The sequence below is a fragment of the Schistocerca americana genome, chromosome 8 (genome assembly GCF_021461395.2).
Source record: "Schistocerca americana isolate TAMUIC-IGC-003095 chromosome 8, iqSchAmer2.1, whole genome shotgun sequence".
In the NCBI taxonomy this organism is placed as follows: Eukaryota; Metazoa; Arthropoda; class Insecta; order Orthoptera; family Acrididae; genus Schistocerca; species Schistocerca americana.
Genome location: NC_060126.1, coordinates 189,759,000 through 189,782,575, shown reverse-complemented (window position 1 = coordinate 189,782,575; position 23,576 = coordinate 189,759,000). Strand labels below are relative to the sequence as shown.

At 45.1% G+C, this 23,576-nt stretch overlaps 1 non-coding gene across 1 annotated transcript; it reads right to left on the bottom strand.

The window, feature by feature from the left end:
* Positions 1-1,034: 1,034 nt before the first annotated feature.
* Positions 1,035-1,108, bottom strand: Trnat-cgu. The gene has a single exon. It is a non-coding gene; the product is annotated as a tRNA-Thr (tRNA).
* Between the last annotated feature and the right edge of the window lie 22,468 nt (positions 1,109-23,576).

Below are 23,576 nucleotides of genomic sequence, written 5' to 3'. Positions count from 1 at the left end.
TTCTCCCTCCTTGTTAGCTTTCAGATGTTTCAGGCCAAATGGAGGACAAAACGCGATCCATGAGAAAAGGCCAGTCAATGGACATCAATTTACGGTATCGGCCTGCAGATTCCAGCCTTTGTAGCTGATGAACAGCAGTCAGCGGTGGTGCATGAACCAGGCGCCTGCTACGATTCAGCAACGTTCGCTCAACGGTCGTGGAGGGGACACTGTTGGTAGCCCACTGATTCGTATCGGTGGTCACATCGGCCGTACAAATCTCTGCAGCCGTCGTTCACCCCCGTCATCTATGGCCCGTGGTGCACCACAGTTGCCTGGACGCCGGTTCTGATAGTGCCACTCTGTCATGCACGGTATACTTTAACCACGGCGGCACCCGAACATTTTACAAACTTTGCCGTTTTGGCAATGCTTCCACCCTTTGCCTGAAAGCCAATGATCATGTCATTTTGGATGTCAGATAAATCGCTTTGATTCCGCATTACCACAACGACTGCACTGTTATCGGCGTTCCTCTGACACGCTTTTTATACCAGCCATTGCGAGTGCTGCCACTACCGTCTGTAAGTGTTTATCCCACGCTGGCGTAGAGCATAGGAAATGGTCACATTAATGTGACTGGATCGCGTATCTTAAAAGTTGGAAAACCGCAAGTTGAACCAGAAAACTACAGTCCAATATCCTTGTTATGCCAATTGCATAAAATCTTCGATCGAATATTGCTTAATCGTTTGATTCATGTTATAGAACAAGTTGTAATAAAAAGCAGGTTTCAGGCCAGAAAAAAGCTGTACATCTCAGGCTCTCAATGCCACACATTTCATTGGGGATGCCTTCGAAAAATTACAGGAGTAGCTTTCATCGACCTGACGGCTGTTTATGACATTGTGAATCACTATGCATTGTCACAGAATGTATACGAGATAACGAAAGATCATGTTCTCACCAAACTTGTTCACGAAATGATAATTAAATCAAGACCCTAAGCTATCGACAAGCGTTGATATACATCAACGAGGACAGTTGAAAACGTGTGCCCCGACCGGGACTCGAACCCGGGATCTCCTGCTTACGTGGCAGACGCTCTATCCATCTGAGCCACCGAGGACACAGAAGGTAGTGCTACTGCAGGGATTTTATGCCTTGCACGCTCCCCGTGACACCCACAATCCCAACTTAATGTCCACACACTACATTCGTAGTGCCCCTGCCCATTACACTCATTACTCGCGGCAGACAATCTTACCGAGTCCCGTAAGAATTCGGGCAATGCGTGTGCATCCAGCACAGAAGAAGAAGGTCAGTGGCCGGTTAGCCTTAACTATATATATCTTCATAAATATATATCTTCATAAACTTGTTCAAAGTTTACTCACAAACAGGAGATTTTATGTGGACTTCCAGGCTCAGAGTAGTCGATGGAGATGTCAAAGAAATGGGTTACCACAAGGAAGTGTTCTTTGAGCAGTGTTACGTGACATGTTTACCAATGGCCAACCACTTCCCGCGAACACAAGGAGTTTCCTTTCTGCCCATGATCTGGCCTTAGCGTGTCTATTACTCAAGCAATCAACTTCGTCCAAATCCAACCAAAACACAACTGTGTGCGTTCCACCTCAGGCACAATCAGACAAATAGCAAACTTATCATCACATGGCAAGGAATACAATTTCTAAATATGATCCATCCAGAATATATTGCAGTCACTCTGGATTCTTCTTTGACGTAAAAACAGCATTGTGAGAATACGAGAATGAAAGTGGAAGCCAGGAATAAAACCCTTTGGAAGTTCTCTGGTAGTGCAAAAGGCACTCGACCCCCAACCCTGAAAACGAAGCATTAGCAACTCGTTATAGTGCTGCAGAGTATGCGTGCCCTGTCTGGTACAAATGCACCCACGTAAACACCGTTCATAAGGCTGTAAACGAAATGTGTAGGGTTATTACAGGTTGTCTGAAACCAACGCCATTTATAAAACTCCTCTATCTCACTGGTATAGCGCCACTAGATATTCGCCCTGAAGTAATTGTCAACGCGGAGAGAACAAATCAGATTCACCAGGAAGATCATCCTTTACATGGGTACGTTCCAATAGCCACAAGGCTGAGGTTCACAAGAAGTAATTATATTTTCTTGGAGACATACTGAGTATCAGCTTTATCTTCGATAAGGATAGAAGCGGAAGTAATGATTTGTGCCAAGGCCAGAACTTGAACCCAGGTCTCCTGCTTGTTAGCCAGACGTATTATCCACTACACCATCCCGCCTTTGTGTCTACCACAACTGCACACAATACCATTGTCCAACGCCCTCCTAAACACAAACTTCTAACCACACCTCAGCCCATCTTGATTTTCCCTTTCTTAAATTGGTAGTACTGCTAAGGCTCTCTGATAGTGGAACAGCACTCCAGGTTTGTACACAATGGAGAAATTCTGCTTGTATCTCAGGCATGGGTGATCTATTGATCTGACGTAATTAAACTTATCTTCGATAAGGACAGAAGCTGAAGCGCCAGGGTGGTGTAGTAGATAACTCATCTGCCATGTGAGCAAGAGACCCATGTTCAAGTCCCCGCCTTGGTACGAATTTTAATTCAATACTTCAGCATCTACCCTTGTCCAGAAGATGTTTACTCAAGACCACTTCAGTCTTGCAAACAACATCAGTTACACCAAGAAAACAATTGTGGACTTTAGAATAACTGCAACATGCCACTCTCTTGGGAAACCCTCTCACCTGGGCATGAACACAAGTGGATCGTGCGGACGTCACTCAGACGTTTTCATTCTCGAGTTGAAGATCCGGCGGTAATCTCCAAATGTGGCACTTACCTATCATAAATAATATAGAGCCCCTAATCACACCCCTTTTAACAGCAAAAGATATAAAAATTAGTTATCCTGACCTTGACGGTAGCTACTGGCAACAAAATATTAACATTATTGAAAGTTTGACCAACAGAAATATTAGAGAACTAACAACATCTATTCCACGGAAAGAACTGAATGAAAGCCTATCAGATAATCAATTAATCTACGAAGCATGAAACTGTAAATAAAGAACTCAAAAAACCTGCTTGACGAAGGTTAAAACCCAGGCGAGATAAAGTGATCAGAGATAAAATTTATCCAAGAAAAGAGTTCTAGCCGCATCGAGCTGTTAAGTTCGCTGCGACTACAATGAAAAACTTCAATGGAGAGGTTAATTCGCTCCCTTGTAGACGTCGCGATAGAAGCACGCTTATTGACCGATATTAGATTGTTTCAGACCGATCTGCAGTTTTAAAGTTTTTCAGGTATCGTCTTGACGTATTAGTCAAAGTTCTGAACAAAAGTAATAGAACATTTACCGTTTAGCCAGACAACGGAAAAGATATTATACGCGAGGGAAAAGTAACTCGTGTGATACTTAATCAATTCTGAGAGTTAGTCGTCATGGTCTGTGATCGTCACGAACATTGAAGGACACAGAAATGTACCGGACGCCGACATAAACTCTACAAATAGCCTTGAGTAGAAAACATATACACGCAATAATGGAGAATTCACAGCTACGCCGTGTTGTCGGAAGCTGTAGTCAATGTCAGAATTGCTAATGCAAATCGTAGCTTCAGTTCCCTGAATGACAGATCGGTGTACTTTCCAGTGCAGTGGTTAGATAATTCAGAAGTTCAATAAACTCATTTATAACTTTAATACTTCATGTCGTCTACATCATGTAATTGAACTTTATTGTGTAACTGTGAATAATTATTTTCTTGATAGAACACCGAAGCTAAAGGTGATTGAGTGACTGGGAACAGTAATTGAACATTGTATTACGACACTTTCTGTACGTTATCTCCGGATTTACGACGTAGGAGTTATTGAATTAGCACCGTAGCGACGCATCAACGACGCTGTAATACTCCACAAATCAACATGCTCGCAAGACTATAATGTGGCATCGGCTTGAATGGTGGAACTTATTATTCGAGATGTCATATCATCTACGTTTGAACACTCATTTCCAAACCGGGCATAAACACTACCGTTATCAAGTTTCGCGTAAGCTTATAAACCCGTCGCGAACACGCGAAGAATATTTGGTTTATTGTTTCAGATAAAGGGAGTTGTTGCGGTATCGAGAGGTGCTGTCGCTGTATGTAGCAGTAAAGAAGGCAGACATCCTTCGAAAACCATTGCTTCAATTATAAGCGAGGGCGCTTATACATTTCGGCATGCTGCCCCATCGATACGCGGATACCTGTTAAAGGAAGACAGTATCTGAAACTAACCAAACAAAGCGAGGAGTTTGTATTAACAGTTACAGATCGGAGTTGTGATCGACGGACGCCGACCTGTGTCAACCGGACTTGAACATCCATTTCCATCGAGCCGACACACACACACACACACACACACACACACACACACACTCGCCACACTATGAATACCACAAACTGTGACTGTGAGGAATTACAGACCATGAAGCACCTACTGGATTGTCAACTACGCGGCAGCACTTGTCTGATAAACTGTAAATTAATTTAGTCTTTGTTTTTTTTTCACGTGGTTCTGCAAAGAAGTGAACTGTACGTGCGTATTTTACTGTGTCGACTAGTGGTCAGAAAATTAATCGCAGTTTTTGTCTTTTCGTAAGCCTTGAGAATATCCTTGTGCAGGGCTGCTTCCTAGTGTAAATTTTCCCGTCGCCAGAAGGTCCGTCACGCCACTAAGTTTTAAGTTTGTTCTAGTAGACATCATACAGCTTGGATCAGTGCATTCTAGTTTGAACATTTATCTCGTGCAGGACACTTCTAGGTAAACGGGGTTTCTAATAACAGGTGTCTGTAAATACACCAACTTCAGTAGAGAAATTCATTTCTGTTTAATAGCTCGTGGTCTCACAGTGCTCTCCTTTGGTATATTTTGCATTCATTTCAAACTCAGTAGCGCACTTGAGACCTTATATCTATGCCTAGGGATTGTACTTGTTGTGAGCGGATACAAGGAGAGTTGGCTGCTGTCCGTGAACAGCTGGAAGCTGCGTTGGCTACTGTCGACAAGCTTCTAGCTAATGCTCAAAGTTGCGGTGACGTCGGGGAGCCAGTGACGAGACCAGCGACACCATTGGTGTGACTGGAATCCCCTGGTGGCCTGAACGTCACTGCGGCTTCTGATACGCAACATCTGACGGTTCGTCCTCACTCCAGAGTGAGTGGCAGACAGTGGTGGGTTCGCGTGTCACTGGACGGAAGGTGAAAGAGGGGGTAGGTCGTGCGGCTGGATCCCTACGTCTTAGCAACAGGTACGAGGTATTACCCAGTGTTGATGATAACTACGAGGCAGCACAGGATGCCTCTCCTGTAGGGCCAGCGGTCGATTTTCTTGCCCAGTCCGGTCAAGTACAGAGGGTGAGTATGCTTATCATTGGGATTGGATTCGATTGTTTGGGGGGAAGGGACCAAACAGCGAGGTCATCGGTCTCATCGGATTAGGGAAGGACGGGGAAGGAAGTCGGCAGTGCCCTTTCAAAGGAATCATCCCGGCATTTGCCTGGAGTGACTTAGGGAAATCACGAAAACCTAAATCAGAATGGCCGGTCGCGGGATTGAACCGTTGCCCTATCATTGGGAGCTCCAATGTTAGGCGGGTGATGGAGCCCCTCAAGGAGATAGCAGGCAAGGTGGGAAATAATTCCAGTGTGCATTTGGTATGTTTGCCGTCAAGTCTCATCCGTGATGTGGAGGAGGCCCTGCCAGCTGCTATCGAGCGCAGTGGATGCAACCGGCTGCGTGTAGTGGCACATGTCGGCACGAATGACGCCTGACGCTTGGGTTCCGAGGCCATCCTCGGCTCCTTTCGGCGGCTGGCTGCTTTGGTGAAGGCAACAAGCAACGCGCTTGGGGTGCAGGCTAAGCTGTCTATTTGTAGCATCGTACCCACGGTTGATCACGGTCCTCTGGTTTGGAGCAGAGTGGAATGTCTAAACCAGAGGCTGAGACGGCTCTGCGACGGTATCTGATACGATTTTCTCGACCTCTGTTATCGGGTGCAGAATTATAGGGTTCCCCTTAATAGGTCAGCAGTGCACTACACGCAGGAACCGGCTACTAGGGTAGCGGAATATGTGAGGCGTGCACATAGACCTTTTCTAGGTTAGAGAACCCGTCCCTTTGGATCAAAGACGATTTGCCTGTTAATTCAGCCACAGTGACGTCAGATAGTCTTGGCCATCGCAGATCAGAGATAGGAAAGATTAATATGATTTTAGTAAACTGCACGATCATCCAAGGAAAGGTCCCAGAAATAGTATCGCTTACTGAACGTTGTAGTGCACAGATAGAATTGTATAAAATAAATAAATAAAATAAAATATAAATATTAATTATTGTCTATGTATGATAGTGATTGGTTGTAATTAATATTTGCTTATCTGGAACGTGGACGTTTAATTATTTGGTATCAGACGCTTGACAATGGCTTTTTCGTAAATGCAATGTTATTCGTAGTTGACCGTGAAATAAGACTCAAATAATCGGTCTTCGTATTTAAATCGTTTCCAAAGACTGCTGCGATATGTGCGGACTCAAAATCTCAATATTAGAATAATTTGCCAGCCATGTCAATACGTCGTACAGACGTGACTGTCTACACAGTTAGTTAAATCAGATATATTCAACGAATAAGCATACAGTTAAATAATTCAACTTACTTTCATAAATATAGAACCTTTACAGGGTCGAGTGCCTGGTGAGATTGCAACTCGCAGTGTTCTTATATAACATCAAATATGGCGGTGTGCCAGTTAATAAAATATACATGCTTCCAGCCTCAGCTATTCTCCTCGACCTCCTTCTTCTTAATCAAACATAAGAGTGTCCTAATTGTATTTTGTTTTATCAGCGGCATAGCGCTGCAGTTCTGTGCCATAGGCTTTATTTATTTGTCAGAGATTAATTATTTAATTAAGATTTCGCGTTTCCGAGGAAACTCACGCACGGCATGCAAATGTGCCTTTATAATTGGGAACAGAAAGCTGGTTGAAATGACAACGAAATCCTAAGTTCAGATGAAATGTTTATCGTAAGGATAGGTTGGTCGCCAAATATTCGGTGAGGAGGACGAAGATGTGGAGAACAAATAGAAAATATTCAGAGGCATCGTTCAATATGCCCTAGACAAGTACGTTCCGCGCAAGGTTTTAAAGGATGGGAAAGATCCACCATGGTTTAATAGCCGTGTTAGAAAAGCGCTACGTAAACAAAGAGCACTTCATCTCAGATTCAAGAGAAGTAAAAACTTAGCTGACAAACAAAGGCTAAACGAAGCGAAAATGAGCGTAAGGAGGGCAATGGGACAAGCGTTCGATGATTTTGAAAGTAAGACGTTGTCAACCGACATGAGTAAAAAGAACAGTAGCTTACGGAGTATCGGAGCAGACTTGTGATTGGATTCAAGACTTTCTTGCAGGTAGAATTCAACATGTCGCTCTTAACGGAACAAAATCGACAGATGTAAAGGTAATATCCGGAGTACCACAGGGAAGTCTAATAATAGGATCCTTGCTATTTACATTATATATAAATGAAACAGTAGAAATCGTCGGATGCTCTTTAGGGCTATTCGCAGATGATACAGTTGTCTACACCAAAGTAGCAATGCCAGAAGATATTAAGAATTTGCAGAACGACCTGCAGAGAATTGCTGAATGGTGCAGACTCTGGCAGTTGACCCTGAACGCTAATAAATGTAACATATTACGCATACATAGGAAAAGAAATCCAGTACTGTACAGCTACACTATTTATGAAAAACAGCTGGAGACAGCGTCTGCCATAAAATATCTAGGCGTAAATATCCAGAGCGACCTTAAGTGGAATGACCACATAAAACAGACAGTGGGGAAAGCAGATACCAGACTCAGATTCATCGGAAGAATCTTAAGAAAATGCAACTCACCCACGAAAGAAGTGGCTTAAAGAAGGCGCTTGTTCGCCCGATTCTTGAGTATTGTTCATCTGTCTGGGATTCCTATCAGGAAGGACTGATAGAGGAGATAGGGAAGATCCAATGAAGAGCGGCGTGTTTCGTCACGGGCTCGTTTAGCTGGCGAGAAAGCGTTACGGAGACGCTGAACAATTTCCACTGGCAGACGTTACAAGGGAGGCGTTGTGCATCACGGAGAGATTTACTAAGGAAATTTCGGGACAACACTTTTCAGGAAGAGTCGGAAAACATATTACTTCCCTCCCACATACATCTCGCGTATTTACCACGAGTAGAAAATTCGAGAAATTAGAGCCAATTCAGAGGCTTACCACCGACAATCGTTCTTCTCACGTACTATTCGCGAAGGGAATAGTGTTGGAGGTATCAGATAGTGGTACCGAACGTACCCTCCGTCACACACCATTAGGTGGCTTATGGAGTATGATGTAGATGTAGAAAATTTGTTATTTGGTCTGTTTTAAAGGAATTACTACGTACTGTGTATGTTTCTGGCTCGAATAAAAAGGAGGTTATTAATTCAACATGCTCGGTGACCAAGTATTGCCCTTTCTCCTACATCTTTATGCTGAGTTTGCGGTAGACACTCCTGACTTACAAGATGACAACAGCCCACCGTGTGTTCAAACGGCTGCATTCTGATGAGCACTCAGACACCCTTTGGCTCCTCGAGGCCCGTTAGATTAGCCGATCCCAACCCCATAGAAAAGTCTGATTTTTTAAAAACACTAAGTGGGATGTAGCAACCTGCACGGTATTAGCTTGTCGTTCCTTAGGGAGTGGTTAACTATTTGTCTGGTGCGCTCACGTTCAGGTACGATAGAGGATACTCACTCACCAGGGACGGCAGCGCAGGCGGCAGATGGATCGCGGGGCCTGCAACAGAAGGAGCCGGCGTCACAACAGAACAGAATGAAACAGAACAGGCAGGCACTAGAAGACGACGTCACAACAGAACAGGCAGTCGAGGCCGGCGTGAGCCCAGACGGGACCAACCCAGTCCTCTCATCCGCCCACCATCAGCCACAGCACTGTGGGTGGGCAGCCGACTTCTAACAACATGTTACAACACTACATTCTCAAAACTGCCGCATTGCGACAGCCAAGAGCTGGTAATAAATAATTCTTTATTCAGAACCAGTTTACAGCGATTCCTCCTAATAGAGTGTGGGACACCCTTTGGCACGTCGTAGTGCAGCAACACGACGTAACATGGACTCTACAAGTCGTTGGAAGTCTCCTGGAGAAGTACTGAGCCATGTCGCCTCTACAGCCACCCATAATCGCGAAAGTGTTCCCGGTGCAGCATTTTGTGCACCAACTGCCCTCTCGATTACGATCCGTAAATGTTGGATGGAATTCATGCCGGGCGATCTGGGGGGCCTAGTCATTCGATTGAATTGCCCAGAATGTTCTTAAAACCAATCGCAGACAACTGTGGCCCAGGGATTCAAGATTTCCAGAAGGCTTTTGATACCGTTACTCACAAGCGACTGTTAATCAAATTGCTTGCATATGGAGTATCGTCTCAGTTGTGTGACTGGATTCGTGATTTCCTCTCAGAGAGGTCACAGTTCGTAGTGATAGATGGTAAATCATCGAGTAGCACAGAAGTGATATCTGGCGTTCCGCAACGTAGTGTCATAGGCCCTCTGCTGTTCCTGATTTATATAAATGATTTAGGTGATAATCTGAGCAGCCCCCTTAGATTGTTTGCAGATGACGCTGTAATTTACCGTCTAGTAAAATCATCAGACGGTCAATTCCAATTACAAAACGATCTAGAGAGAATTTCTGCATGGTGCGAAAAGTGGCAATTGGTACTAAACAATGAAAAGTGCGAGGCCATTCACATGGGTACTAAAAGAAATCCGATAAATTTTGGGTATACGATAAATCGGACAAATCTAAGGCCTGTCAATTACTAGCAACTTAAATAGGAAAGACCACATAGATAATATTGTGGGGAAGGCAAAACAAAGACTGCGCTTTGTTGGCAGGACACTTAGAGTATGCGACAAAGCCTACATTACACTTGTCCGTCCTCTGCTGGAATATTACTGCGCGGTGTGGGATCCTTACCAGGTAGGATTGACGGAGGACATGGAAAAACGGCAAAGAAGGGCAGCCCATTTCGTGTTATCGTGCAATAGGGGTGAGAGTGACACTGATATGATACGCGGGTTAGGATGGCAGTCAGTGAAACAAAGGCGGTTTTCTTTCAGGCAAGATCTATTTACGAAATTTCAATCACCAACTTTCTCTTCCGAACGCGAAAATATTTTGTTGACACCCACCTACGTAGGGAGAAATGATCATCATAAAATAAGAGAAATCAGAGGTCGAACGGAAAGATTTAAGTGTTCCTTTTTCCCACGCGCCATTCGAGAGTGAAATGGTAGAGAAGTAGTACAAAAATTGTACTATGAACCCTCTGCCAGGCGCTTAAGTGTGAACTGCAGAGTAACGATGTAGATGTAGATTCCATTAACGGCTGCAAATGGTCTCCAAGTAGTCGAACGTAGCCGGTTCCAGTCAATGATCGGTTCAGCTGGACCAAAGGACGAAGTCCATTCCATATAAACAGCGTTTACACCTTTACGGAGCGACCACCAGCTCGCACAATACATTGTCCACAACTTGGGTCGATGGCTTCGTGGGGTCTGCGTCACACTCGACCCGTACCATCAGCTCTTGCCGATTGCAGTCGGGACTCATTTGACCAGGCTACGGTTTTTCAGGCGTCTAGGGTCTAATCGACGGGGTCACGAGCCCAGAAAAGGCAATGCAGGCTATGTGCCGCTAGCAAGGGCACTCGTGACGGTTGCCTGTTGCTATAGCCCATTAAAGTCAAATTTCGCCGCACGTCTTGACGGATACGTTCGTCGTATGTCCCGGATTTCTTTCTGCGGCTATTTCACGCAAAGCTACTTGTCTGTTAGCCCTGATAACTCCACGCAAACACCGCTACTCTTTGTCGTTAAGTGAAGGTCGGCGACCACTGCGTTGTCCGTGGTGAGAGGTAATGCCAGAAATTTGGCAATCTCGGCTCTTGACAATGTGGATCTCGGAATACCGAATTCCCTAACGATTTCCGAAGTGGAATATCCCAAGCGACAGCCTTAATCACTTCGGATACCTTTTCATATGAACCATCTGCGCGCAAATGAGAGTTTTGCCAATTCACTGCCCTTTTACACTTTGTGTACGCGATTCTACCGCCATCTGTATATGTGCATATGACTATCCCACGACTTTCGTTATCTAAGTGTAAATACACACCAACGTCAGGTTTTTAAGTTACCAACGTGTTGCTTCGCCTCTTTAAGTACCGTAGACGCAGTGCAGAACTATTTTGGAACACGTACTATGTTCGAATATAATGACTTTTCTGGAGACTAGAAATCTACTCTGTAGGAATCAGCATGGGTTTCGAAAAAGACGATCGTGTGAAACCCAGCTCGCACTATTCGTCCACGAGACTCAGAGGGCCATAGACACGGGTTCCCAGGTAGATGCCGTGTTTCTTGACTTCCGCAAGGCGTTTGTTATAGTTCCCCACAGTCCTTTAATGAACAAAGTAAGAGCATATGGACTAATTGTGTGATTCGATTGAAGAGTTCCTAGATAACAGAACGCAGCATGTCATTCTCAATGAGAGAAGTCTTCCAAAGTAAGTGTGTTTTCAGGTGTGCCGCAGGGGAGTGTCGTAGGACCGTTGCTATTCACAATATACATAAATGACCTTGTGGATAACATCGGAAGTTCACTGAGGCTATTTGCGGATGATGCTGTAGTATATCGAGAGGTTGTAACAATGGAAAATTGTACTGAAATATAGGAGGATTTGCAACGAATTGACGCATGGTGCAGGGAATGGCAATTGAATCTCAATGTAGGCAAGTGTAATGTGCTGCGAATACATAGAAAGAAAGATCCTTTATCATTTAGCTACAATATAGCAGGTCAGCAACTGGAAGCAGTTAATCCCATAAATTATCTTGAAGTACGCATTAGGAGTGATTTAAAATGGAATGACCATATAAAATTAATCGTCGGTAAAGCAGATGCCAGACTGAGATTCATTGGAAGAATCCTAAGGAAATGCAATCCGAAAACAAAGAAAGTACGTTACAGTACACTTGTTCGTCCACTGCTTGAATACTGCTCACCGGTGTGGGATCCGTACCAGATATGGTTGATAGAAGAGATAGAGAAGATCCAACGGAGAGCAGCGCGCTTCGTTACAGGATCATATAGTAATCGAGAAAGCGTTACGGAGATGATAGATAAACTCCAGTGGAAGACTGCAAGAGAGACGCTCAGCAGCTCGGTACGGGCTTTTGTTGAAGTTTCGAGAACATACCTTCACCGAGGAGTCAAGCAGTATATTGCTCCCTCCTACGTATATCTCGCGAAGAGATCATGAGGATAAAATCAGAGAGATTAGAGCTCACGCAGAGGCATACCGACAATCTTTCTTTCCACGAACTATACGAGACTGGAATAGAAGGGAGAACAGATAGATGTGCTCAAGGTACCCTCCGCCACATACCGTCAGGTGGCTTGCGGAGTATGGATGTAGATGTCCAAGTTAATACATCTCCTTCCGCTAACCAAAACGTTGGTTCAAATTAAATAAAGACTTAATATCACAGTACAGTTTACGTTCTTTCGTTTGCATTTGTTGTTTTAAAATAACGATGTAGTTAGTGATACAGGTACCTAATATATCACAGGTCAACACTTCACATGATCTATGACTAGCTAAACAGAGTTGTTCAAGTGGTAATGCACATGATGAACATAGTAACTCTGTAACATAGCTACAATGTACTAAGTGATTAGTAATGTCACATAGATGCTGACATGTTGACTACTTAACACAGACCGAATGAATAAAACGACTACAGTGTCTGAACTGACTGACTATTAGCCCGCCACGAAGACGACGTCTATTTATAGACACGTCTCTTACAGAAGTTACAAAAATACCAACCCATTACATTTTAAATATTAACATAAAAGACCATAAAATTAAAAGGAACAACGACACAACGATTAGTGAAATACTAGCTGTATAGTTATAAAACGGCAAAATTATCGGTACTTTTTGTGTGAGAGTAGTTCATTGCGCATGGGGATTCCCAAAGTTCACCAGAAATTTTCGAGAAAGTGAAACTTTCTGATTGGAACAATTCGCAAACTAATAACTTATTTTAGTGAAAGTGTACATTTTTTGCACATACCGGTGAAATAATTCGAGCGATAAAACCATCGCATTGGATTTTGAAAACAATTACATTTTAAGATTCGAAAATTCCGTAACAAGAAAATGTTGAATAGGTATATGTTTTGAAATATTAAGTTCTCAGAAAACATGAGACTATTGTTAAAAAGAGGAGAATACGGTCCATAAATAAGCTAGGTCAACCGTAAAATTGGCCAAGTGCGAGGAGGTCTAGCGTTTTGAGGGTTCCGCAAAAACATAATTAAGTATATAGACATTTCATCCACCCCGAGAATCAAGAATTTCGACTATTTTTGCCTGTTATCGACGCTGATGCTGCCAAGATATCCGTTTGAGAACGTTTCAATTTTAAGTTTGAAGCCAGATAAGAAATGACAAAAGAAATGTTTGTATCGTGCGAAACAATTACAATTGATTTTTTTCATTACTTGTATTGTGAAACCTCGCTTCTTCCCAAATTTCATGATTATAGGTCAACGGGAAGTACCCTACAGCATTTAGTGAGAGAATTCACGAGCATCAAAATGTGTGACATTAATGGCCGTATCTCTTGACTGCATTTACTTACAAGCTTACAGATTTTACACAGCCAACATACCGTAGACCATAACATTTCATATCAATTTCAACGTGATATCTCCAACCGTTCCTGTGAAAAAGGGATCTTAACAGACGGGCAAGTAGTCGGATGATAAATGATAAATGGTACATTTTTTCTTGAGATATAAGACAAATTAATACTTTTCGGATTTTTTCCTTTACGTGTACTGTTAAACGTTGCTTCCTCCCAAATTTCATGATTCTAGGTCAACGAGAAGTACACTATCGGTTTTAATGAGTGAGTTCGTGTCAAATGACATAAAATCAATACTACGACATCTTTTAACCACAGTCTTCTACTGTTTGACGCCACAGCATCAATATTGCCGTGTAAGCTGTGGGAAACTAACTGAAGACTGCTGATGATACTCTGAAGGCCCAAACTGGTTCGAGTCCTCCTTCGGGCGTGGGTGTGTGTGTTGTCCTTAGCGTAAGTTAGTTAAGTTAGAGTAAGTAGTGCGTAAGCTTAGGGACCAATGACCTCAGCAGTTTGGTCCCGTAAGACCTTACCACAAATTTCCAATTATTAATTAGCAGCTGCTGGCGGTGGAAATATGGCGTTTGGCAAATATTACGATCAATGGGCAAACCTCATGCATAAAATACTCAGATGCTCCAAATATGATGTTTTTATCTGTAGCATACAAAACAATAAATGAAAGGAATACTTATTTCGATAGGTAAATGTAAGAAGCGTTATTACTTCTGCGCGTTATGAACATAGTTAATTTAGTTATTTTCTAGAGAGTTACAGAAACGAGTTATAATTTTTTGAATACAACATAATTTTTTCGGTCTATGTATTTAAATTAACTGTGCATAAATAAATTTAAATCAGTTTTATATCCATTTTAGATACGCAGTTACAAACGTTCATAGTTCTAGGGGTGGATGCTGTACAGGTGGTATCATAATTAATGGCGTAAACGCATACAGTTGAAAGTACACGATACTAGGAGCAACAAAAGTCTCAGTAAACATTGGGCCGAAAATGCATACCTTAAGATCTACGAGCAATTTTTCATCTTCTATACTGTGAAACAAATCTCTTCTACTGCAAGTTCTTTGCTTTCCATATTTCAGGAAGTGGTAGTATGGACCAAAATAAGAAAAAAATGTCCAGAAAACATGTGCTCTAAAATGAAGTCCTTAAGAGCTATGAGCACTTGTTCATCTTCGCTACTTTGAAACACAACTCTTCTTGTGATCAAATGCTCGTAACTTTTAATGTATGCGTTTTAGAGCACATGTGTGCTGGACATTTTTTTCTTATTTTGGTCCATATTACCACTTCTCAAAATATGGGAAGCAAAGAACTTGCAGTAGAGGAGATTTGTTTCACAGTATCGAAGATGAAAAATTGCTCATAGCTCTTAACACTTTGCCCTCCGCACGTATCGTACAAATTGATTCGCTTGGCGCCGGCAGCGCTAATTCTGACTACTTGGACTGTCGCCGGCCGTTCTTGACATTATCGGGATATTATAAATTGTTAAGTGTTACTAATCTCGTCGTTAGTTCTCTTAAGTTCTCAACCCTGTTCCCCTACCTTTCGAAGATATACATACGTAAATAAACACAAAATTGGTTTGTGTCAAATATTTGTTTATTTAAACTTTTTGGAAAAATAATCTGTTACGAATTGCACTTTGAAAAGCCGGTCGGCATTATACGGTTCATTGTTGTTGGCGAAAAAATTTAAAAATGATAATCGGTTGCGGGACATCGTTTTGCGAAATATCAGTATGTCTATCAACGGATTCGTTGACCAATAATAGTCGATCCTTGCTTTTTTTACAATTCCCATAAGGATAGCAAGCCCAAAACATTTTCTAAGTTCGGGACCCGTAACGTCGACAAATTTAGCACATTTTTATCCAGTTTTCTTATATTGCAATTTTGACTGTAGTACTTGTTGGTTTCGTCGCTAATATATTCAAATAGATCGTTCCCAATATATAATTCGGCGATATCCTCGACGCTCCGTGTGTCTTTGGGAAACATGTTTGGACCCGGAAATCCCTCACATTTATCATTGGTCCTCGGTAAATCAATGTCTGATCACTGTGAACTGTCGTCTTCTTGTGATTCATCCGATTCAGCTGCCAACCGTAGCGTTCGCCGACTTCTTCTTGGACGTATTTTACTATCTCCCGACGATTCTGCTTCACTTTAATTTTTCGATATCCAATGTCTTCTTCCCATTTGGCCAAGTCGTCCGGAACATCAAAGACGTCCGCGCATTCATCGTAAATAATCGTATCGTCTCTTTCGTTTGCCGTGATGAAAGGGCTCAAGTACTTGTAAAAACAAAAGAATTTGATGACGTGTGTATCTTATTGTTGCCCTAAACAAAACACCAACAAAATGCAAAAGATACTAAAGTGCTGTCGCCGGCCACGGCGCGATACCATGCACACGACACCACTGTGGTGTCGTCGGCCGTTGACCGCTATTTCGCGCACACCACTGTGGTGTCGCCGGAGGGCAGTGTGTTAAGGTATGCATTTTCGTCCCTATGTTTACCGATACTTTTTTGCTTCTAGTATCGTGTACTTTCAGCTGTATGCGTTTACGCCATTAATTATGATACAACCTGTATTTCGGTACGACGTACCCTGCAGCGTAAAATGACAACCTTCAGTTTGCTTTGTGAATATCCCCTCCAACTCACTTTAGGCGGATTAGGGAAACCCACCTCATCAGATCAAGCCAACAGAGCAAAGCTGAATGTCCAGCTTCTGAAGATCGTGGAAACTCCATCCAACACGGAACCTCGCGTCACTAGCAACAACACCTTGCCCCTGCAAGGCGACTGTCTATCAAAAAATGATTCAAAATGGCTCTGAGCACTATGGGACTTAACTGCAGTGGTCATCATTCCCCTATAATTTAGAGCTACTTAAACCTAACTAACCTAAGGACGTCACACACATCCATGCCCAAGGCAGGATTCGAAACTGCGACCGTAATGGTCGCGCAGTTCCAGACTGTAGCGCCTAGAACCGCTCGGCCACTCCGGTTGGCGACTGTCTATCAGATCAGTCTCAAAAGGCTATAAAATCACCGCCTAAATTTACATCCTAATCTAATAAATGCCCCTATGAAACGCCGTCTCGACAGCCTCGGGAATACGTTGTAAAATTAATGTTACTGTTCCTCCCATGTTCTTCATCTGTCAGTTCTTTTTTTGTCCTTTCAGAATAGCAGAAGTACGTCAACAAAGAGCCGCCAAGAGGTTACCACCAAAACGACAACGATGTCATCTGACGACCATCTCTTACTGATAGGACACTTGGGCGAATAGGACTGGATCCAATCACATCATAAGTGAAAGCCCACTGCGTTTACTTCTGAGACATTCCGCTCTCAGCGTTCGCACCTGCGGCCTTGGAAAACAGTTTCAGGAGACCCGCTGCCGGCGCGCGAGCTCATTACAGGTGGCGAAAGTGCAGAACCCTCACGCAGTACGGCATGAATATTCAGGACCGCTTAGGCGAGGTAATGCGAGGTTACCGCCGGACCCGTTGTCTGGCGAGGCCGTCTAATTACCGCAGGCCGCTTATCGGCGCACCACCGGTTCACCAGGCACGCCAGTTCCTCCGCTGCCCCTTGCGGGATCAACATTATCGAAATCTTCTCGATGACGACGTCTGCCTGATTCTGATTCTGCAAAAAGGAACTCAGCAACTCACCTGCCGAAATTTTCCGAAGAATAGACTATGGGGGACATAGGCTCCCCACTTACTTCCCCCTACCTGCCACAATCAATAACTCAAGCACTACATGGGATTTTAGGGTGTACGAATTCGTCACAGATACCTGCGTAGACCAGGCATGGCCAACCTTTGGTAACCCAATGCCCTGATTCACATACTGGACGGCATTATTAGTGAAATACACTCCTGGAAATGGAAAAAAGAACACATTGACACCGGTGTGTCAGACCCACCATACTTGCTCCGGACACTGCGAGAGGGCAATGATCACACACACGGCACAGCGGACACACCAGGAGCCGCGGTGTTGGCCGTCGAATGGCGCTAGCTGCGCAGCATTTGCGCACCGCCGCCGTCAGTGTCAGCCAGTTTGCCGTCGCATACGGAGCTCCATTGCAGTCTTTAACACTGGTAGCATGCCGCGACAGCGTGGACGTGAACCGTATGTGCAGTTGACAGACTTTGAGCGAGGGCGTATAGTGGGCATGCGGGAGGCCGGGTGGACGTACCGCCGAATTGCTCAACACGTGGGGCGTGAGGTCTCCACAGTACATCGATGTTGTCGCCAGTAGTCGGCGGAAGGTGCACGTGCCCGTCGACCTGGGACCGGACCGCAGCGACGCACGGAAGCACGCCAAGACCGTAGGATCCTACGCAGTGCCGTAGGGGACCGCACCGCCACTTCCCAGCAAATTAGGGACACTGTTGCTCCTGGGGTATCGGCGAGGACCATTCGCAACCGTCTCCATGAAGCTGGGCTACGGTCCCGCACACCGTTAGGCCGTCTTCCGCTCTCGCCCCAACATCGTGCAGCCCGCCTCCAGTGGTGTCGCGACAGGCGTGAATGGAGGGACGAATGGAGACGTGTCGTCTTCAGCGATGAGAGTCGCTTCTGCCTTGGTGCCAATGATGGTCGTATGCGTGTTTGGCGCCGTGCAGGTGAGCGCCACAATCAGGACTGCATACGACCGAGGCACACAGGGCCAACACCCGGCATCATGGTGTGGGGAGCGATCTCCTACACTGGCCGTACACCACTGGTGATCGTCGAGGGGACACTGAATAGTGCACGGTACATCCAAACCGTCATCGAACCCATCGTTCTACCATTCCTAGACCGGCAAGGGAACTTGCTGTTCCAACAGGACAACGCACGTCCGCATGTATCCCGTGCCACCCAACGTGCTCTAGAAGGTGTAAGTCAACTACCCTGGCCAGCAAGATCTCCGGATCTGTCCCCCATTGAGCATGTTTGGGACTGGATGAAGCGTCGTCTCACGCGGTCTGCACGTCCAGCACGAACGCTGGTCCAACTGAGGCGCCAGGTGGAAATGGCATGGCAAGCCGTTCCACAGGACTACATCCAGCATCTCTACGATCGTCTCCATGGGAGAATAGCAGCCTGCATTGCTGCGAAAGGTGGATATACACTGTACTAGTGCCGACATTGTGCATGCTCTGTTGCCTGTGTCTATGTGCCTGTGGTTCTGTCAGTGTGATCATGTGATGTATCTGACCCCAGGAATGTGTCAATAAAGTTTCCCCTTCCTGAGACAATGAATTCACGGTGTTCTTATTTCAATTTCCAGGAGTGTATATTCGCAGTTGCGAATATGGACAATTACCAGCTATTTATGGAATGACGACAATGAAAATTTGTGCCGGGGTGGGACTTGAAACCGAATATCCCGCTAATCGCGAGCGGTCCTTTACCCTTAGGCTATCCGAGCGCGTGTCACGGCCAGCCCCAACTTCCAGGTGTTGTCAATCATGTGTCTATTCTAGTACATCCATTATGTACCCTATGTGATCAAAAGTATCCGGACACCCCCAAAAACATACGCTTTTCATATTATGTGCATTGTGCTGCCACCTGCTGACGGGTACTCGATATCAACGACCTCAGTAGTCATTAGACATCGTGAGAGAGCAGAATTGGGCGCTCCGCGGAACTCACGGACTTCGAACGCGGTCAGGTGATTGAGTGTCACTTGTGTCATACGTCTGTACATGAGATTTCCACACTCCTAAACATCCCTAGGTCCACTAGAGAAGTGAAAAAGTGAAGGGACACGTACAGCACAAAAGCTTACAGGCCGACCTCGTCTGTTGACTGGCAGAGAGCGCCGACTGTTGAAGAGGGTCGTAATGCGTAATAGGCAGACATCTATCCAGACCATCACACAAGAATTCCAAACCGCATCAGGATCCACTGCAAGTACTATGACAGTTAGGCGGGAGGTGAGAAAACTTGGGTTTCATGGTCGAGCGGCTACTCATAAGCCACACATCACGCCGGTAAATGCCAAACGACGCTTCGCTTGGTGTAAAGAGCGTTAACACTGGACGATTGAACAGTGGAAGAACGTTGTGTGGAGTGACGAATCACGGCACACAATGTGGCGATCTGATGGCAGCGTGTGGGTATGGCGAATGCCCGGTGATCGTCATGTGGGAGCGTGTGTAGTGCCGACAGTAAAATTCGGAGGCGGTGGTGTTATGGTGTGGGCCTTGAACCCCTTGTTATTTTGCGTCGCACTATCACAGCACAGGCCTTCATTGATTTTTTTAGCGCCTTCTTGTTGAAGAGCAATTCAGGGATGGCAATTGCATCTTTCAACACGATTGAGCACCTGTTCATAATGCACGGCCTGCGGTGAAGTGGTTACACGACAATAACATCCTGTAATGGACTGGTCTGCACAGTGTCCTGACCTGAACCCTACAGTACACCTCTGGGATGTTTTGGAACGCCGACTCCGTGCCAGACGTCACCGACCGACATCAATACCTCTCCTCAGTGCAGCACTCCGTGACCCTTGGGCTGCCATTTCCCAAGAAACCTTCCAGCACCTGACTGAACGTGTGACTGCGAGAGTGGAAGCTGTCATCAAGGATAAGGGTGGGCCAACAGCATACTGAACTCCAGCATTACCGATGGAGGGCGCCACGAACTTGTAAGTCATTTTCAGCCAAGTGTCCGGATACTTTCGATCACATAGTGTATATTTCCATACAGGGGAGACATTTTAATTGAAAGTCGCTTGCCCGGTGTCGGCGGATAAATAAGACATTGGTCTGTCTTGTTCAGAAGTACCGCCGCGAGGGATTAGCCGAGCGGTATAAGGCGCTGCAGTCATGGACTGTGCGGTTGGTCCCGGCGGAGGTTCGAGTCCTCCCTCGGGCATGGGTGTGCGTGTTTGTCCTTATGATAATTTAGGTTAAGTAGTGTGTAAGCTTAGGGACTGATGACCTTAGCAGTTAAGTCCCATGAGATTTCACACACAATTTTTTTATTCCTTCGCCGGCCGCTGTGGCCGAGCGGTTCTAGGCGCTTCAGTCCGGAATCGCGCTGCTGCTACGGTGCGAGGTTCGAATCCTGCCTCGGGCATGGATGTGTGTGACGTCCTTAGGTTAGTTAGTTTTAAGTAGTTATAAGTCTAGGGGACTGATGAATTCAGATGCTGAGTCCCATAGTGCTTAGATCCATCTGAATCTTTCGAACCAATATTCCTTTGGACATCCATACATGGGGCACTGCGGCGACTGCAGCCGTAGAAAGACATGAAATATATTAACAGTTGCGAATATGAACAATTATTAGCTGTATAATGTGTCGTATTTCCGAAAAAAACAGGCACTGCAATATCGTTTTCACCGCCGACACCGGGCAAGTGACTTTCAGTTGAAATGTCTCCCCTTGACGGGAGACACGTGGTTGACGACATACGGAAGTCTGGGTCTGGCTGTGACAGGTGCTTGGACAGCCTAATGGTAAGGCGACCGCTTGCGATAAGTGGGAATTCCAGGTTCGCGTTCCAGTGCGGCACTAACTTTACTTGTCGTCATTTCATGAAATAGCTCATGGTTGTCCATATTCGCAATTGCGAATACGTTTCATGTATTTCACAACAGCTGCGGTCGTCGCAGTGCCTGTTCCTTCGGATATGCATGCATGTTCCAAAGAACATTGCACCGTACTTCTGAAAATACATGCAGTGCAGTACCGAATTCATAACGTGATTATATTAAAGCGCAGCTACTCACTGAGGTCCAGTATGAGCTGCAATTATCGTACGACAGCCGAACTTGGAAGGTACTCTAATAAGTTAATGCGAAACCGATTTACGTTTGAAAACGATTAGTTCAAATTTTAGCGACCAGGTACAAATTTGGCGCTGTGAATGCAAGAAAGGCGTGTAGAAACAGGATGTGAGCTGAAAAGGTCAAACAAATGAGAAAGGCATGATGTTGATTTATTGCTAACCGCCGATTTTGCAGGATGTTCAATAAGAGCACCGGAGACATCGACGAGACACTGTGTAGCGCCAAATTTGCACCTCGTGGACAAAATTGGAAATAATTTTTCTCGAGCGTATATCAGCTCCGCATTAACGCATTAGCATACCTACCAAGTTTAGCATGTGTATGATAATTTCAGCCCACAATGGACCTCCGTAAGTAGTTGCACTTTTATTATAACCACCCGGTACTTATTAATACTTCAAGCTCGCGGGCCATCTCGTCACGTGACGCGACAGCAGCGCTCCAATTACATAAAGTCCAAACTACAGCCACCGTGTCGTTAATATTTATGAGGTAAATCACCGCTATGAACGGTAGGCCTTTCCCGACACAGAACGCCAACAAATTATGTTTACGAATAAGCGTTTTCGAGAGTAGACTGCGTTCATTTTATGTTCACCGTGAGCCGTGGTAAAAATTGCTGTTTTGAAGAGCGCGCCGCAGCGCGTAGTGTGAAGCAGTCGCCCTCCGTTTCTGGCGGTGGCGCCGCTGTGCCAATCGCAGCTTTGGTGTCTCCCTCTGGTGGAAAAGGGGAAAAGTTGCTTGTTCACGTGCATTTAAGGGGCGCTATCAGCTTACCAGCGGTCAGTCTGGGTCAGTCCCTCGTCCCCAGCTTGCTAGTCTGTCTCTCGTCCGCATTTGTTAGTATCTGTCTGTTGTTCGGATCAACCTTTAAAGCCGGCGAAATGAGAGTCTTTCCACTCCGCCAGTAGGAGAACTCAGTGAGTGGTCGCCCGGTCGGGGCTTAGTTCCTGCATCTGAGTCTGCGCGTTAGGCCGCCAGTCTGCTCGAGTTTGCTCAGGCAATGGTCGTTGGCGGTTGGATCGATCGATCGGTTGGTCGGTCGCGCACTGAGACACAAGATGACTTGTCCGTCTTGAGCGTCGGCGCATGTGAGGTCGCCACGTGAGTCCAGTGGGCCGAGGCGTATAGCGAGAGGTAGTGACTTCACGGTCGACACGAGAGCAACAGGAGTCAACCCACGACATCAGTCTGGCCGGTGAGAGCTGCGACGCCGTGAGACGGGGGATCGGCGCGCCTTCCTGCGTCCGTTAAAGCGGCTGGCAGCGGACGGTTCGGAAGAGCGATTTGGGAGTGCTGCGCCACGTCTTCTCGAGAAATCGCAGTTTTTTAGAAGTTAAGTGACTGGAGATATCTTGTTTGATTTACTCTTGTTAAATTCTACTTGTTTTCTTGGTGAGGTCACCAGCCGTTTTGCTTTGGGGTCGTCCCACCATTCTTCTCCGTTTGCCCACCCGCGGGAAGGTGGTTGTTTATAAATTGGGTGGTCCGTTTTTCCCTTGTGGAGTAGGGTCGGGTTAGAGCAACCTGCAGTTCGGGTTGTTCGGTAATCTCCATATCAATCTACCGTACGTTAGTAGCTGCCTCTATCATGTTTGTCGGATTTGGTGTGTTAACGAATTTATTGCTTGGAGTGTAACGGTCTAATACCTGAAATATGTTTTGATCTTTGAAAACTTTGATTTTGTCGCCTATGATCTTGAGAGACGGTTCTGTGTACTGTAGAGCATCTTAACTATTGTTTGGCCAATCTTGTAGAATTTTATATAAGATTGCATTTCATGGGCTTTCATTTAAATGATCATCTTAGTATATAAAGTTGCCACCCTTTCACTGTAAGACTTCCTTAGAAGTTGAAATCAAGTTGCACCTTCGGTGGCAAGGTTAATATTTTAATTGTTAGTG